Here is a 15,201-nt window from a genome sequence, read left to right on the forward strand (position 1 = left end):
ACAAATTTGATGACCAGAGTCTTTGTAGCTGAGTGTCAGGGGTTTCAAACTCAATAAGGGAGGAAAGGTAAAATATCAGATACATCTAATACAATCTTAGAATTATCTTTTCATTTTTGGATGCTTTAGTGTACAAGTTTTGATGAAAAGGCTGGGATTTCACAGATTTTTATTTTACTTGATAGACTTAAATTTAAAAAGTTATACTATAGTTTAATTCTACAAAGTCTCTATTCTGGACAGGTTCTAAGAGTTCTAGAAAATAATACAATGTTGGAAAACTAGTATCTAATTGCCCACTAATTATTACAACAGAAAGATTTTTAAACACAAATGGTTTAATTGTAAAGCTTAGAAAACATTTTTCATGGTCAGTTGGATAGATTATTTCATATGAGTGTGGGTGGGGAGGTGTATTTTGAGGGATGGCAGCAGAGGAGGTGTCATATTGTCTTCTGTGTTATCTCAGTGATAAAGCTCATTTTGATAGTGTTTGAGATTACCCATGTTAAATCATCATGGCTTAGTGGTTAAGAGCTAGGCTTTGTAATTAGACATACTGAAGTTGCTGTCTCCTCCCTGTCAATGAACAGAGTTTGACAATGGAACATTAGATATCTTTCTAGACCCAGCTTTCCCAACTTTATGGTAAGGACAACTTCATAGAACTATTATGAGTGGTAGAGATAGGTTTTGAGCCCATGTTCTCTGGTTCTAAGACTCATTCTATTGATGGATATGTTAGAGGTTCAAGATGTATTTTGTTTAAAAATGTTATATTCAGATTTATTTATTATATTTATTAGAGAAATTGAGAGGAAAACAAAATAAGTCAGTTATTTACATTGTTTAAAAATTGAATTATATCATATGATACTTTAATAATTTTAGGAAAAAAAGCATAAGCTAATTTTCACTCAATCTTACAGCCTTGTGGTTAAATTGTATATTAAATACTATTCATTATATTTCATTTGAAAAAGTGCAGGAAAACTCTTCTGGACATTGGTTTAGGTAAGTAATTCATGGCTAAGACTACAAAAGCAAATGCAACAAAAACAAAATTAGATAAATGGGACCTAACCAAACTAAAAAGCTTCTGCACAGCAAAAGAAATAATCAGCAGAGTAAACAGGCAACCCACGTGTTAGAAGGAAATATTCACAAACTATGCATCTGATAAAAGACTAGTATCCAGAATCTACAAGGGACTCAAACAAATCAGCAAGAAAGTAATCCCATGAAAAATATGGGCAAAGGACATGAATAGACCTTTCTTAAAAGAAGATACACAAACAGCCAACAAACATTAAAAAATGCTCACCATCGCTAATCATGGAAATACAAATTAAAACCACGATGAGATACCACCTTACTCCTGCAAGAACGGCCATAATTAAAAAGTCAAAAACAACAGATGTTGGTGTGGATGTGGTGAAAAGGGAACACATTAATACTGTGGTGGGAATGTAAATTAGTACAACCACTGTGGAAAACAGTATGGAAATTCCTTAATAGGAACTAAAAGTAGAACTACCATTCAGTCCAGCAATCTCACTCCTGGGTATCTACCCAAAGGAAAATAAGTCACTGTATGAAAAAGACACATGCACACACGTTTATAGCAGCACAATTCACAATTGCAAAGATAGGGAACCAATCTAAATACTCATTGACCAATGAGTGGATATAGAAAATGTAGCATATATACACCATGGAATACTATCAAACATTAAAAGAAATGAAATAATGTCTTTTTCAGCAACTTGGATGGAGCTAGAGGCCATTATTCTAAGTGAAGTAACCCAGGAATGGAAAACCAAATATTACATGTCCTCACACATAAGTGGGAGCTAAGCTATGAGGACACAGAGGCATAAGAGTGATATAATGGACTTTGGGGACTTGATGAGGTGATTGGGAAAAGGGTGGAGGATAAAAGACTACACACTGTGTATAGTGTATACTGCTCAAGTGATGGGTATACTAAAATCTCTGAAATCACCACTAAAAAACTTACCCATGTAACCAGAAACTACTTGTACCCCAAAAACTATTGAAATAAAAAATTAAATTACTTAAAAAAGAGATTTAAAGTGCAAAATATTTTTAGAGTGATTAATATATAGCATCTAGTGTCATTATCTCTACTAGATTTCATACATAATGTTTTTAGCACTATTTCTGCCTGTTCATCATCCCTGGTACACCTGGTGGGAAAGCGTTTCAGACTGTAATTCTCATTGGAAACTTTATTTGTTACATGCTGAGAGCTCTTTTAAAATTAAGAATTTGATTTAACTTTGTTTCAGCCATTCCGATTTTAAAGTGCAAATTAATAACAGTCTATAGTAGGAGCAAAGAAGATTTGTAAACACAAATGGTTTAATTGAATTTTCCCATAGTCAATTGAAAAAAAAGTTACTACAATGATCCTTCATTTCCAATTCTTAACTGATCATGAATTTGTTCAAGAACCTGTTGATGAAACAATTCAAAGACAGCACATTTGCATTGTGATTACTGTGCTTAAAATGCATTATACATTTTATGGCAAAAATGTACATTCAAAATGCTTGGTCACGACTTTAATTGAATGACATTGAACAAAGACCTGAAACTGAGTATAAATGTAGTGTAACTTTAGCTTTTATTTTGTTTATGATATTCCTTAATTGTGGTAACATGTGGTCCAGAAAATATCCTCTGGATTTCATTTCAGAATCTGCTGAATACTATTATTTACTTGAATACCTGTAGCACAAAAGAACCTTGGTTAGAGACACACTATTATCTTGCCCATTTCAAGTTGTTTATTAATTACTTGGAAAGTCTTTTCTAGGTCAAATGAGATGAATTATTTGAAACCTTTATGGTTTAGTTAAAATCAAATTTTAGTCTCACTTTCATTTGTTTTAGATCTATTTGTTTCTTTTTGTCTTTTTTGAGCCACCAATTTTAGGGAATTAAAAAGAGAGAAAATCATTAACTTCAACCTGGCCCCACAGATATTTGTGCATGTCAGACTGTTGGAATAAAGATCATTTTCATCACAATTTTCTAATTTTCGTCATAATTTTCTAAGCTTGACTGATAATTTACTTTGTGTATTTTAAAACTGAAAATAGTGTTAAAGATTTTCAAGAATGTTTGTAGAAGTGTATTATAGTATACGATTCATATTAAATATTTATGATGAAAATAAAATGTTCTTTTTAAAAATATAAGACATGTTTAGAAACATCCACTGCAATACTTAATAATTTTTACTATGTAGCATATTTGATTCCATATTAGAAAGGTAGTATATGATGAGGATGCTTTTGGGCTGATTATGAAAACATATCAGTACTTATTCAGAATATTCACTTGTAATTGCATCTAATAATTTTATAAGTTGAGTTTAGGGAGGGTATTTAGTATGCCTGCAGAAACAAAATAACACACTAGATTTTGGAAAACAGTAGTGCATACTATAAAAAATATATTTTGGAGTCAGTGTATCAGTAGGATATTAGCCCCTCTGCTTACTCTTGGTGCAAACTTGAAGACTCTAACTTTTTCTGTAAAAAATGGAAAAAAAAACTAATCCCTGTATTAGCTATTGTATGAGAAACCACCTCAAAACTGACTGACTTCAAATGGTAAGGATTTATTACTGCTCACTAGCCTACAGCTCAGCTAGGCGCACTTGTGCATCTGTACTCAGTTTTGTGGATCATCTAGGTGATTGTGCTGATCAAGGATCTGGCGGTTGATTGAGGTTTACTTTACGATGGCCTCAGCTGGGACAATTGAGCTCTCTTCCATTGAATAGGTTACCTCAAGGTTGCTCCCATGGCCAAGAAGGGGGGCCCATAAGAGTGAAAAGAAGCACAAAAGTCGTTTCAGAACTATCACACTAATGATTCTGTTTGTGTCCTTTCGGTCACAGAAGTCACAAAACCAGTCCAGATGCAGGGAGTATGAAATAAACTCTACCACTTGATGAGAGTAACCATGAGTTGCGTTGCAAAGTGTTTGGATCAAAGAAAGAATAAAGAACTATGGCCACTTTTATAATACACCACAGACCCTATCTGGCAATTTAATATTAATGTTCAGATCGGGACCACTAGAATAAAGCAAATATTAAAATAAAGCAAGTCATGAAATTTTTGGTTTCTCGGTGCATATAAATGTTACGCTTACAATCTACTACAGCCTAATAGGGTACAATATCATTGTGTCTAAAATGTACATATTTTAATTTAAAAATATTTTATTGCTAAAAAATCCTAGCAGTATTACAACTTCAGCAAGTTGTAATATTTTTGCAGATGGAGGGTCTGGCCTTGGCGTTGATGGCTTCTGACTGATCGTGGTGGTGATTGCTGAAGGTTGGGGTGCTTGCAGCAATTTCTTAAAACAATAAAGATTGCCACATTCATTGACTTCCTTTTACAAAATATTTCTCTGTAAAATGCAATGCTACTGAATAGCATTTTACCCGCAGTAGAACGTCTTTCAAAATTGGAGTTAATCTTCTGAAATCTTGCCACTGCTTTATAAATTAAGTTTATGTAATATTCTAAATCTTTTGTTGTCATTTCAGCAATGTTCACTTACTTCACCAGGAGCACATGCCATCTCAAGAAACCACTGTCTTTGCTCATCCATAAATAACAACTTCTCATCCATTCAAGTATATTCATAAGATTTGAGCAATTCAGTCATCTCTTCAGTCCCCATTTCTAATTTTAGTTTTCTTGCTGCTTCCACCACATCTGAAGTTATCTCCTCCACTGAAGTCTTCAACCTCTCAAACTCATCCATGAGGGTTGGAATCAACTGCTTTCAAACTCCAATTGATGTTGATATTTTAACCTTCTCCCGTAAGTCATGAATATTATTAATGGCATATAGAATGATAAATTATTTCCAAAAAGTTTTCAATTTACTTCTTCCAGATCTATCAGAGGAATCCCTCTCTGGCAGCTACAGCTTTATGAAATGTGTTCCTTAACTAATAAAACTTGGGAGTCAAAATTACTCCTTGATCCATATGCTGCAGAACTTATGTGTTAGCAGCCATAGAAACAATATTAATCTCCTTGTACACCTCCATTCCACCTCTTCGGGTGACCAGATGCATTGTCAATGAGCAGTGATACATTGAAATAAATAGTTTTTTCTGAGCAATAGGTCTCAACAGTGGGCTTTAAATATTCAGTAGACCATGCTATAAACATGTATGCTGTCATTCAGGCCTTGATGTTCCATTTTATAGAGTACATGTAGACTCAATTTGCAGTATTCATAAGGGCCCTAGAATTTTTTGAATAGCAAATAAGCTTTGCCTTCAACTTAAAGTGACAAGCTGCATTAGCTCCTAACAGAAGAGTCAGACTGTCTCTTGAAGCCTTGAAGTCAGGCATCGACTCCTCCTCTCTAGCTGTGAAAGTCCTAGATGTCATCTTCTTCCAACATAAGACTGTTTTGTCTCCATTGACAATCTGTTTAGAGTAGCCATCTTCATCAATTATTGTAGGTAGATATTCTGGATAACTTGCTGCAGCTTCTACATCAGCATTTGCTGCTTCACCCTGTACTTTTATGTTATAGCGATGGTTTCTTTTGTTAAATCTCATGAGCTAACCTCTACTAGCTTCCAGCTTTTCTTCTGTATCTTCCTCACCTGTCTCAGCCTTCATAGAACCGAAGAGTTTTGAGATCTTGCTCTTAATTAGGATTTGGACTAAGGGAATGTTGTGGCTGCTTTATCCTTCCATTCATACCACTGAAACTTTCTCCATGTCAGCAATACGGTGGTTTTGCTTTGCTATCATTCCTATATTCGACGGAATGGCACTTTTAATTTCTTTTATGAACTTTTTCTTTGCATTCCCATCTTAGCTAACTGGTGCAAGAGGCCTGGGTTTTGGCTTACCTTGACTTTCAACATGCTTTCCTCACTAAGTTTAATCATCTGTAGCTTTTGATTTAAAAGTAAGATATATGTTACTCTTCTTTTCACTTTAACATGTAGAAGCCATGTAATTAATTGTCCTAATTTCAGTATAGTTGTGTGTCTGAGAAGGAGGCCTGAGGAGCGAGAGGGAAACAGAAGAGCGGCTGATTGGTAGAACTCTCAGAACACAGTCAGCATTTGTCTATTAAGTTTGCCATCTCACATGGTCATGGTCCATGGTGTCCCAAATAATTACAATAGTAACATCAAAGATCACTGATTACAGATCACAATAACAGATATAATAATAATGAAGAAACTAAAAATATTGTGAGAATTACCAAAATGTGAAACAGAGTTATGAAATGAGCACATGCTATTGGAAAAAATGGCACTGATGGAATTGCTTGATGCGAGGTTTCTACAAAAGTTCAATTTCTAAAAAACACAATGTGTTTTGCAAAATGCAAGAAGTGAAGTTCAATAAAATGAGGTATGCTTGTATATCTAGACAATATTTTGCTGAAAATATGTGCTCAATAAAGTTACTTAATAGAAATTTACAACTAAATCACTTAAATACAATTTTTTTGTTATTTTTTATTTTACATGGCCTTTATATGATTATGTAATCTTTTGCAAATTCTACTTCTAAAACCATTTAAAGTAACCAGACAAGTATAAAAATATTCAAATATGACAGAAATTTATTATAAGAATTAATGTAAAATATTTCACTTAGAAAATAACTTCTAAGGGCCTGGCGCGGTGGCTCACACCTGTAATCCCAGCACTTTGGCAGGCCGAGGCAGGCGGATCACCAAGTCAGGAGATCGAGACCATCCTGGCTAACATGGTGAAACCCCATTGCTACTAAAAATACAAAAACAGAATTAGCTGGGCGTGGTGGCGGGTGGCTGTAGTCCCAGCTACTTGAGAGGCTGAGGCAGGAGAATGGCTTGAATCTGGGAGGCAGAGCTTGCAGTAAGCCGAGATTGTGCCGCTGCACTCTGGCCTGGGCAACAGAGCAAGACTCCGTCTCAAAAAAAAAAAAAAAAAACAAGAAAAGAAAAAATCTTCTTAGTATTTTAAAGGTGCAAAATCCATTTGGCAGGAAAATACTTTTACCCAGAATGTTTGCACATAGATTGGAGCTCTCAGTTGTGCCATTTATTTATTAGTACCTGTTCTTTTGTTTTGTCATGAAAAAAACATATGTATGAGACAAAGTATAAGGTTTTACGTTATTAATAATATAAACTATTTTGGCTCATGCCTTAATCCCAGCAGTTTGGAGGCCAAGGCAGGAGGATTGCTTAAGTCCAGGTGTTTGAGACCAGGTTGGCCACAAGAATGAAACCCCATCTTTAAAAAAAATAAAATAAAAAATTAGTCTGGCATGATGTTGTACACCTGTAGTCCTACATTCTTGGGAGTCTGAGGTGAGAGGATTACTTGAACCCAGAAGTTCAAGGGGGTATTGAGCTGTGATCATGCCACTGCACTCTAGCCTGGGTGACAGAGTGAGACCTTATCTTAAAAAAAGAAAAATAAATTGTCTATGATTTTTTTAAAAGCTTTTTATTTTTAAGTAATTTTAGACTTGCTTAAAAGTTGCAAAAATAAGACACAAGTTTCATATATCACTCAATCTGCTTCCTGTAATATTAACAACATAAATAGCCACAGGGAAATCTTCAAGACCTGGAAATTAACTGTAGGACAGCACTATTACCTAAACCACAGCTCTAATTTGAATTTCGTCAGTTTTTCTCCTAATGCTGATTTTCTGTTCCAGGATCCTATCCAGGAGCCCACATTGCCTTTAGATATTATTTCTCTTTCATCTCTCCAGTTTGTAAAACTTGCTCAGTCTTTCCTTGTCTGTAAGGAATTTGACACTTTTGAAGAGTACAGATCAGTTATTTTGTAGAAAACCCCTCAATTTGGGTTTGTTGAATTTTTCTCACTATTGAAATGAAATGGTGTATTTTTCCACAATAACACTACTAAAATGATGCTTTGTGGTTAGTCCATTATATGAATATGATATCAAGACATATTAGTATTTCTTATTGCTGATGTTATTATCAAGACTTATCAGTATGTCTTTTTGCTGGTGGTATTAACCTGATCACTTGGTGAAGCAGATGTCTTCAACGATTCTCCATTTTAAAGTTGTTATCTTTCCCTTGTTCATTAGAAAGTATCTTTGGGGAGATACTTTGAGATTATGCAAACCTGAAGTTGGAGTTTCTAAATGTCATTCTACAAAAAAAGGAACAAGGCAAGGACTCCTTGGAAAAGTGGTTGATTCCAGAAGGGACAGGGTAAATACAAGATGAGCCTGAAATGTCTTGTGGTAATAGAATTTAAGGAAGTATCAGAAAAAGATGGGGGCTTATGGAAAAAACACAGAAATCAATAGCCAATTTTTCATCTTAAGCTCATGAAATTATAAAGTGTAGTTAGTAGCTCCTGAGGGCTGAAGTTGAAATAACTAGAACAACAAAATAAATGATCATTACAGATTTTAACACATAGAATTAAGTACATATCCATGAGTACATAGTGAAATAAATAAGAAACCAATAATATTATTTAATCAATAACTAAATATTATTCAATATGGAGAGGGGACAGTATTCTTACACAGTAGAATTCCAATTAATAAAAGTAGAAGAAAAGAGAGAAATAGAAAAATTATTATTAGGCAAACAACATAGTAGTGAATTTTATCCACTGATGGATTTTTAAATTAGTGAGCAAAAGTTTGAGAAGAAGCAGGATTTGCTTAGTATCTTTGATTTTTTAGAACAAGTAAAATAATTTTCTAAAACATTTCACTGTTTTATTCTTCATGTAGTTTTCTTACCACACATCTAGATGCCACTATTTTTCAATATCCTGTTCTCGGATAAAGAGAGAACATTATTTAAAGTGTGTTTCTATTTTTCCTTTATTGTAGTCTGGATAGGTATAGAGGAATAGAAAAAAATTCAAATTCCTTGGTACTTCTGACAGTATCTTCTGAGGTTTTGTTAGCATGGCACTGTAGAGGTAGAATACAAAACCTCAATTTGTGATATTTTTTGGGTTGTTCATCAGTTCAAAAAACCATGCCTTGTCCCCTGGCAGAGTCATTATTAAAAGAACACATCCTGTAATGGCATTCATAAATCTCAGCAGCTGTTCATGGAATTGAGGCATAGGACTGACTAGGTTTTTAAAAGAAGGAGAAAAACACATAATGGTATCTTACTTGTTCAGGAATGTTATATGCTGTTACATGCTTTTCTTTTTTTTTATTTTAAGTTCTAGGGTACATGTGCACAACATGCAAGTTTTTTACATATGTATACATGTACCATGTTGGTGTGCTGCACCCATTAACTCGTCATTTACATTAGGTATATCTCCTAATGCTATCCCTCCCCGCTACCCCCACCCCACAAGAGGCCCTGGTGCGTGATGTCCCCCTTCCTGTGTCCAACTGTTCTCATTGTTCAATTCCCACCTATGAGTGAGAACATGTGGTGTTTGGTTTTTTGTCCCTGTGATAGTTTGCTGAGTATGATGATTTCCAGCTTCATCCATGTCCCTACAAAGGACACAAACTCATCCTTTTTTATGGCTGCATAGTATTCCATGGTGTATATGTGCCACATTTTCTTAATCCAGGCTATCATTGATGGACATTTGGGTTGGTTCCAAGTCTTTGCTATTGTGAATAGTGCTGCAATAAACATACGTGTGCATGTGTCTTTATAGCAGTATGATTTATAATCCTTTGGTTATATACCCAGTTGTGGGATGACTGGGTCAAATGGTATTTCCAGTTCTAGATCCTCGAGGAATCGCCACACTGTCTTCCACAATGGTTGAACCAGTTTACAGTCCTACCAACATTGTAGAAGTGTTCCTATTTCTCCACATCCTCTCCAGCACCTGTTGTTTCCTGACTTTGTAATGATCACCATTCTAATTGGTGTGAGATGGTGTCTCATTGTGGTTTTGATTTGCATTTCTCTGATGGCCAGTGATGATGAGCATTTTTTCAAGAGTCTGTTGGCTGCACAAATGCCTTCTTTTGAGAAGTGGCTGTTCATATCCTTTGCCCAGTTTTTGATGGGGTTGTTTGTTTTTTTCTTGTAAATTTGTTTAAGTTCTTTGTAGATTCTGGATATTAGCCCTTTGTCAGATGAGTAGATTGCAAAAATTTTCTCCCATTCTGTAGGTTGCCTGCTCACTCTGATGGTAGTTTCTTTTGCTGTGCAGAAGCTCTTTAGCTTAATTAGATCCCATTTGTCAATTTTGGCTTTTGTTGCCATTCCTTTTGGTGTTTTAGACATGAAGTCCTTGCCCATGCCTATGTTATGAATGGTGTTGCCTAGGTTTTCTTCTAGGGTTTTTATGGTTTTAGGTCTAACATTTAAATCTTTAATCCATCTTGAATTAATTTTTGTATAAGGTGTAAGGAAGGGATCCAGTTTCAGCTTTCTACATATGGCTAGCCAGTTTTCCCAGCACCATTTACTAAAAAGGGAATCCTTTCCCCATTTCTTGTTTTTGTCAGGTTTGTCAAAGATCAGATGGTTGTAGATGTGTGGTATTATTTCTGAGGGCTGTGTTCTGTTCTACTGGTCTATATCTCTGTTTTGGTACCAGTAGCATGCTGTTTTGGTTACTGTAGCCTTGTAGTATAGTTTGAAGTCAGGTAGCGTGATGCCTCCAGCTTTGTTCTTTTGGCTTAGAATTGTTTTGGCTATGCGGGCTCTTTTTTGGTTCCATATGAACTTTAAAGTGGTTTTTTCCAATTCCGTGAAGAAAGTCTTTGGTAGCTTGATGGGGATGGCAGCATTGAATGTATAAATTACCTTGGGCAGTATGGCCATTTTCATGATATTGATTATTCCTATCCATGAGCGTGGAATGTTCTTCCATTTGTTTGTGTCATCTTTTATTTCATTGAGCAGTGGTTTGTAGTTCTCCTTGAAGAGGTCCTTCACATCCCTTGTAAGTTGGATTCCTAGGTATTTTATTCTCTTTGCCAGCAACAGAACAAAGCTGGATGGAGAATGACTTTGACGAGTTGAGAGAAGAGGGCTTCAGATGATCAAACTACTCTGAGCTAAAGAAGGAAGTTTGAACCCATCACAAAGAAGCTAAAAACCTTGAGAAAAGATTAGACAAATGGCTAACTAGAATAACCAGTGTAGAGAAGTCCTTAAATGACTTGATGGAGCTGAAAACCATGGCACGAGAACTACGTGAGGAATGCACAAGCTTCGGTAGCCGATTCGAACAAGTGGAAGAAAGGGTATCAGTGATTGAAGATCAAATGAATGAAATGAAGCGAGAAGAGAAGTTTAGAGAAAAAAAGAGTAAAAAGAAATGAACAAAGCCTCCAGGAAATATGGGACTATGTGAAAAGACCAAATCTAGATCTGATTGGTGTACCTGAAAGTGATGGGGAGAATGGAACCAAGTTGGAAAACACTCTGCAGGATATTATCCAGGAGAACTTCCCCAATCTAGCAAGGCAGGCCAACATTCAGATTCAGGAAATACAGAGAACACCACAAAGATACTCCTCGAGAAGAGCAACTCCAAGACACATAATTGTCAGATTCACCAAAGTTGAAATGAAGGAAAAATGTTAAGGGCAGCCAGAGAGAAAGGTCGGGTTACCCACAAAGAGAAGCCCATCAGACTAACAGTAGATCTCTCGGTAGAAACTCTACAAGCCAGAAGAGAGTGGGGGCCAATATTCAACATTCTTAAAGAAAAGAATTTTCAACCCAGAATTTCATATCCAGAGAAACCAAGCTTCATAAGTGAAGGAGAAATAAAATACTTTACAGACAAGCAAATGCTGAGAGATTTTGTCAACAGCAGGCCTGCCCTAAAAGAGCTCCTGAAAGAAGCACTAAACATGGAAAGGAACAACCGGTACCAGCTCCTGCAAAAACATGATAAATTGTAAAGATCATCGATGCTAGGAAGAAACTGCATCAACTAATGAGCAAAATAACCAGCTAACATCATAATGACAGGATCAAATTCACACATAACAATATGAACCTTAAATGTAAATGGGCTAAATGCTCCAATTAAAAGACACAGACTGGCAAATTGGATAAAGAGTCAAGACCCACCAGTGTGCTGTATTCAGGAGACCCATCTCACATGCAGAGACATACATAGGCTCAAAATAAAGGGATGGAGGAAGATCTACCAAGCAAATGAAGAAAAAAAAAAAAAGGCAGGGGTTGCAATCCTGGTCTCTGATAAAACAGACTTTAAATCAACAAAAATCAAAAGAGACAGAAGGCCATTACATAATGGTAAAGGGATCAATTCAACAAGAAGAGCTAACTATCGTAATTATATATGCACCCAATACAGGAGCACCCAGATTCATAAAGCAAGTCCTTAGAGACCTACAAAGAGACTTAGACTCCCACACAATAATAATGGGAGAATTTAACACCCCACTGTCAACATTAGACAGATCAACGGGACAGAAAGTTAATAAGGATATCCAGAAATTGAACTCAGCTAATTTACATCTAATGGACATCTACAGAACTCTCCACCTCAAATCAACAGAATATACATTCTTCTCAGCACCACATCACACTTATTCCAAAACTGACCACATAGTTGGAAGTAAAGCACTCCTCAGCAAATGTAAAAGTACAGAAATTATAACAAACTGTCTCTCACATCACAGCACAATCAAACTAGAACTCAGGGTTAAGAAACTCACTCAAAACTACTCAACTACATGGAAACTGAACAACCTGCTCCTGAATGACTACTGGGTACATAACGAAATGAAGGCAGAAATAAAGATGTTCTTTGAAACCAATGAGAACAAAGACACAACATACGAGAATCTCTGGGACACATTTAAAGCAGTGTGTAGAGGGAAATTTATAGCACTAAATGGCCACAAGAGAAAGCAGGAAAGATCTAAAATTGACACCCTAACATCACAATTAAAAGAACTAGAGAAGCAAGAGCAAACACATTCAAAAGCTAGCAGAAGGCAGGAAATAACTAAGATCAGAGCATAACTAAAGGAGATAGAGACACAAAAAACCCTTCAAAAAATCAATGAATCCAGGAGCTGGTTTTTTGAAAAGATCTACATGCTTTTCATAGTGAGCACACAGGTAGAAATAGTCTAAAAATTAAAGACAGATAACTATAGCCACCTTCTTATTTTTATGTATTTTTCTTTATGTATATTTATAGGAAAAAGTGAATGTAAATGCAAATAAAGAGAAAAAAGTCAGGAAATACAAATTTAAAAACTGAATGACAAAATGTAAGGAACTGATTGATGCTTGAATTCATTCAGTTCACCATGTACATTTAACAATGTGAAAACTATAGCACAGATGTTAGGGATATTGCAAAATTTTGATGTCACCCTTATGTGACATCTGTTATTTATTTATTTATGGAGACAGAATTTTGCTCTTCTCACCCAGGCTGGAGTGCAATGCGATCTCAGCTCACTGCAACCTCTGCCTCCAGAGTTCAAGTGATTCTTCTGCCTCATCCTCTCGAGTACCTGGGATTACAGGCACCGACCACTATGCCCAGCTAATTTTTTTGCATTTTTAGTAGAGACGGGATTTCACCATGTTGGCCAGGCTAGTCTTGAACACCTGACCTCTTGATTCACCCGCCTCGGCCTCCCAAAGTGCTAGTATTACAGGTGTGAGCCACCGCGTGTTGCCCTTATGTGATATTTGTAACAATGTAATCATAATTAAAGAAATTTGACTTCTTTAGAAGTGATACACAACTTTATTTTCAGAATCAGTTATTCGCAACAGAAATTGCCAAGCAAACTGATGATAATTCTCTCACAGCCAATTTTAATATTTAGGTCATCACATTATAAAGTATAGTGAAATTACAGTATTCATAGCTTACTATAAAATTGTAATTATAATAAAAAGGAGGAATAGGTAGTTGTGGGAAAAGTGTGTATTTCATTGGTGAATGCAATAGTTTGGAATAATGCTTAAATCCATATATCATTGTCTTTGGATGGACTTTTATTCATGTTTGACTCATTGATTATTTCACATGTACAGTGGAAAATGAAACTCTTAGAGTCACTTGCCCATATAGAACTTATAATTAAGCTCTATATGGCCAGGTGGAAAGGAAGAAAACTAATAAGAAATAATTAATTAGATATTTAATTTTGATTTTATAAGCTGTTATATGGGAGATATGCATCTCTTAGGAGATGACATTTGAGCTGAAATTGACTGAAAAAATAAAGGAGCCAGTGATGAGTAGTCAGAGTCACAGCATTCCAAGGAGGGGCACAGTTTATGCCAAAGCACTAAGGCTGGAAAGAGGGCAGTGTATAGGAATACATGGAGCAGAGGAGAGCGGGGCTCTGTGTTTGCGGTAGGCCACATTAAGGAGTTTAGATTTTATTCTAAGTGTAATGGGTAATCACTGAAGGATTGCAGTGAGGAAAGTGAAATGTTTGATTTTTTTAAAGAATGATTCTCACTGCTGTATCTGAGGAAATAATCATGAATGACACAGCCAGTAAAAGTGCTCTGATGTTTTCTTCTTTTTCCTCATTCTACCTTCCTTATTCTCCTCCTCTAAAAATGGTAGAATTATGCTTATAGAATTGTGATGAAAGAACTGTATGGCCTTAGAATCATCTTTTAGAGCATTATATATATTAATGTATGTAAGTATGTATGTGTACATATACAATACTATAATTATATGCTATGATACATATTATTCTGAAAATTTATTCTATTTTTGCTATCTGTTTGATTGAGAAAATAATGTTGTGCACATAGATTTAAGGGTCCCTTTCATAACTGCATCAGTTTACACTGTTGGAGTATGTATAGGAGTGGAATTATTGTCCTTGATCTTATTTTGTTTCTTGTTTTACAAAATATTTTTATACATGAAAATGAGCAGGCCAATCAAAGTTGGACTCTTCTCCCTGTTTGCTTCCTAGTTCTGTAACTTTAGCTAACTTAATTAACATTTCTATAAGATTTCTTAGCCTTTCCTGTAAAATAGTACCTACCTCATAAGATTTTTGTAAAGAATAAATGACATAGTGTATGTAAGGAAGTAAGGATTACCTCTAGCATATAGTATGTACTAAATAATAATGAACTCTTTTAACTTTTATCTCCTCTGTTCTATCTTTACTCCAATGAAAGCTACCTTAGTTTCTC

The 15,201-nt window shown here is 35.4% G+C and overlaps 1 protein-coding gene across 9 annotated transcripts in view; it reads left to right on the forward strand.

Annotated features, from left to right (window-relative positions):
- NAALADL2 (N-acetylated alpha-linked acidic dipeptidase like 2) overlaps nucleotides 1-15,201 on the forward strand; it is a 1,368,615-nt gene that overhangs the window by 475,438 nt on the left and 877,976 nt on the right. The gene's annotated exons all lie outside the window — the stretch shown is intronic.

This window comes from Pan troglodytes, chromosome 2 (genome assembly GCF_028858775.2).
Source record: "Pan troglodytes isolate AG18354 chromosome 2, NHGRI_mPanTro3-v2.0_pri, whole genome shotgun sequence".
NCBI lineage: Eukaryota > Metazoa > Chordata > Mammalia > Primates > Hominidae > Pan > Pan troglodytes.